We start from the raw sequence: 4,148 nt of genomic DNA on the forward strand, positions 1-4,148 counted from the left end.
GAGCTTGTCCCTCCTGTGACCCTGTAAGCCTGTGTCTGTATTCCTGGGAGGCCAACACTCTTCTGTCAGGGTCTGTGCACAGAAGGCTGTGGAGCCACCTGGCTCCCTAGTGCAAATGGCAGCCTGAAGCCCTCTGTACCAGCTGCTCCATCGATCATATATCCTGTGTGCTCCTAGCTGTTAGCCCCTAGAGAAGAGGTGATCTCACCTCCACACTCAGAAGTTAAAGTGCTGCTGGGATCACTCTCTCCTGGCCGACTGTGCATAGAAGGTTGTGGAGTTGCCTGTCTCCCTGGTGCAAATGGTGGCAAGAAGACCCGAAAAGTTGTTTTTAAGATCCCGAGATATACACCTACTTGGCAGGGGAGATACCATGATGATGCAGGTGGTTTTCCCAGGGAGAGGCTTATCGATTACATTCCAGATGTGCTGGCCCCTCAGTTTCCCCAAATGCGGGAAATGCACATGTATGATTTGTGGTAATGGGGAACTGCATTCATGCTCTCCCTGAAAAAAAATGAATAAAAAATAATAAAAGATCCTGAGATATAAAACCATAGATTACAAATAGCTGTGATTTCTTCATAGCTTGAAAAAGACTATTTACTGACATTTGCATCTGGTTTAACTTTGTTCATCATTGACTGATGGATCATATTACTTCTGCGACTATGCAAGTTTGAAAGGGAATTGTAGATTTGCTTATTCTTTGAATTGGTTCTGCCATCATTTGAAAGAGTCCAGAATGAAAGAACATGTGGTAATAAGAAGCCTGACCATCTTTGTCATTTTAGACATCTCAGCAGAGGCTTCAACCTAGTGACAGTTCAGGCCACTGAAATGTCTATCACCAGACAAACCATTGTCTTATTAATGCAAGGAATCCAAGTGAGATCAGCAAAAATGCCCTCATCCACATAAAGTTGATATATTATAATAAATGGTTGTGTTTTAACCTGTTCTGTTCAACTTATATTTTGTTTTGTGACTGAAATATAGAGCTAATATATGAGATTATCTTTTCATTCTTTAAACAAATTTCTTCCTAATATCCTCTTCAAAATTCAGACCAGAATCTAGTGAACTATAAACAATCAAATATTTTAATATAATTATCACAAATTCCCTTTACTTATAATACCTTAATATGGTTTTAAAGAAAGCCAAATACATAAGGATACTCATATGCTCATGAGTGTGTGGCCATCCACTGGCCAACCCAGTTGCTGGCCACTTCCACAAAAGAGAGAGATTCCCTGTGGTGGTTTAAATAGGAATGGTCCCCATAGATTCATATATTTGAATAACTAACTGCTCTCCATTTGGCAGAACTGCTTGAGAAGAACTAATAGGTATTGGGTGTTTATTCAGGGAGATGTATCACTGGGTAGGACTTTGAAGTTTCAAAGGATTTGTGTTATTCCCAGTGTCTCCCTCTGCCTCCACCTTGCAGATCAAGATGTTGGCTCTATCTCTTTAAGCTGCTGTGCCTTTGCTCCACCATCACAGATATTAACCCTCCGATACTGTAAGCCCCATGTTAAGTCCTTTCTTTTACAAGTTGTTTTTAATCAAAGAAATAGAGAAGCAACTAAGACACCCATGCTCTCTCAGCAGCATGAGTGACTGTCTATAGGGGTGAGGTCTTGGGCTTCTTTTGCATGTACGATGGTATTTTGACTGGGTTGACCTTTTACAAATTCTGTGTGATAACAACTGTTGCCATGGATGAATATGTGCACTAGCTGTGCACATTTCAAAGCTCTCTTTCACACAAGCTCTTACATCTTTTCTATTCCCACTTCCTCTAAGTTCCTGGAGCCCAGGATGATAAAAAAGTTGATAGGTGGGTAGACATGATCAGTACATATTATATAAATGTATGAAAGTTTCAAAGTATAAAAATATTATTAAAAATAACTTTATTGTTTGGGTAAGCACATAGATTTTTCATAAGTAGTATATTTGACATAAAATCTATAAGGAAGGCATCACTGACTAAAATAACCAGAAAAGGAATGAGCAATTTATCTTTGAGTCATCAATGCTAGTTTTGTGTAAGTTTCTTCCAAATCTCCTCCACAACCTACCACAGAGCCCTCTGATTCAAAAACATGTGACCAAGGAGCAGTAGCTGTTGGATCCATTTTTAATTTAAAGCAGTTTCCAGAAAGCAAAAGGCAGTTGCTTAGGGTAATGTAGAAGCCATGACCCAAGGCTTCCTGGCTCAAGCGATTGTATTTCATGATATGTTCTGTCATTTGTTAGGGCGGAAATTAACTGGTGATCTTTGTCTAGCTCCCTGTGTCTCTATCATAAAATGCATCACAATTGGGAGATGGCTGACTGACACTCTCTGCAAGGATAAGAAGACATGAAACCATTTTAATGAGTGGGCCTTTTCTTATACTTTGCCTTTGATGTTGGTGTAGCAGCAAACACAGGTTGCAACAGTGTTAGGATTGTTCTGTCTGTTCAATAAAGGGAAGTAAAAAAGTTAATTTTCTTCTTCAAAATTAATCTAAGTAATACCTATTACCCCTTTAGAAATAGTGTACGAGTAGAAATTCTTCCCCTCCAATTTGTTTTATAATTCTTTCTGTATCTTGCTAAATACAGACTCTGATAACAATAGAAAAGAGTGTGCTCTTCCTCTACAAAGCAGTGAGCAGTGAGCTCTCACTAATGGAGGGTCAATAGTTTTTGTATACCAGCAAAGGTAAATGATTCCTGATCAGGTCTGAGCACATGAAAAGATACTGATTCTGCCTTCTGGACTCTAGACCCTCTTCCTTGGGTTCATTATGTTGCCACACACTTGAGCATGACTCTCAGATCCACTGGCCCTCTTTCTCTGAGCCTAGACCATAGTTCTTTGTTCCTGAACTAAAAAATAATGATTAGCTGTCTTTTGGGGTTGCTGTAGTCAGTTTAAAAAGGAAACTGGCTCTTTCAAATGCTCTTGAGCTTCTCGTGCACAGATACCTTCACAATTCTGCAGGATAGAAATACCATTACTATTATTCAGAGGACCCCAGAACATCCATGTTCTTTAGTTATAAATTACATTACAGTCTGAGTCAGATGCTGGAACACTATATGTAAGTTCAGCCTAATGCAATTAATTTAAAAATCTCCTGAATCATTGTCAAACATCTTACACTTTCTTTTTAAAACAGCTTTGACAAAACCAAACCAAACGCATTCTCCAGGCCACCATTTATAGATTAAATGATATAACACAATGGAAGTGTTTTCATAGCCCTCCCTTGAAACTGGTATTAATGGGGGTGCATGGGATTCTTGTCACATTCACCTAGCTTTAAAGATATAAACACTTGAGATGAAAATGCTCTTGCAAGTGATTTCACATTCAGCTCCATGAGACAGAATTATGTGTCTTTCACAGTCAACGGGAACACTAGACAAAACAAGTGACGTAATGGTGTCTAGCATTTGGATTATGGTGATAATTCCTAAGAAGACATAAGGTGAGGCCATCCGTGTCCCACTCTGCTGACCAGTGAGGTTTCAGGTTCCAGTGAAGGGAGGAAGAACTGAGTAAGGGCCAGGAGATTCCCATTGCAGATGCAGAGTTCAGCATTTAGTAAAATCAGAATCAGGGCCAGAGCTATGAGCCACAGCTCCACATCTGAATAATGGCTGGTTAATTCCTTATTTGATTTTTGTCAACTTGCCCCCCCCCCCAAAAAAAATCTAAGTTCGTCTAGAAGAGGAAACCTCAACTTAGAAAGTACCTCCATCGCATGGATATGCATGCAAGTCAATAGGGCCAACTGTCTTGATTAATGATTAATTTGAGAGAGTTCAGTCCACTGTGGGTGGTACCACCCTTTGACAGGTGCTTCTGAGTTTAATAAGAAACCACACTGAGCAAACCATGGAAGCAAGCCAGTAACTACCATTCGTCCGCGATCCCTGTTTCAGTCTCTGCATCCAATTTCCTGCTTGAGTTCCTGCCCTCACTTTCCTCCATGATGGATTGTGTTAGGGACATGTAAACTAAATAAACCCCTCGAGTTGTTTCGGTTGGTGTTGCATGGAAGCAATAGAAAGCAAACTAATACAGAGGACAGAAACTCCAGACATTGACTTAAAAAATTACCATTTTAATGTAACCTTTAAAT

At 39.8% G+C, this 4,148-nt stretch overlaps 1 non-coding gene across 1 annotated transcript; it reads left to right on the top strand.

Moving 5' to 3' along the window:
• Positions 1 to 348: 348 nt before the first annotated feature.
• On the top strand, positions 349 to 511 carry LOC127691820 (U1 spliceosomal RNA). The gene has a single exon (XR_007979392.1). It is a non-coding gene; the product is annotated as a U1 spliceosomal RNA (small nuclear RNA).
• The last annotated feature ends 3,637 nt before the right edge of the window (positions 512 to 4,148 follow it).

The sequence above is a fragment of the Apodemus sylvaticus genome, chromosome 8 (assembly GCF_947179515.1).
Source record: "Apodemus sylvaticus chromosome 8, mApoSyl1.1, whole genome shotgun sequence".
NCBI lineage: Eukaryota > Metazoa > Chordata > Mammalia > Rodentia > Muridae > Apodemus > Apodemus sylvaticus.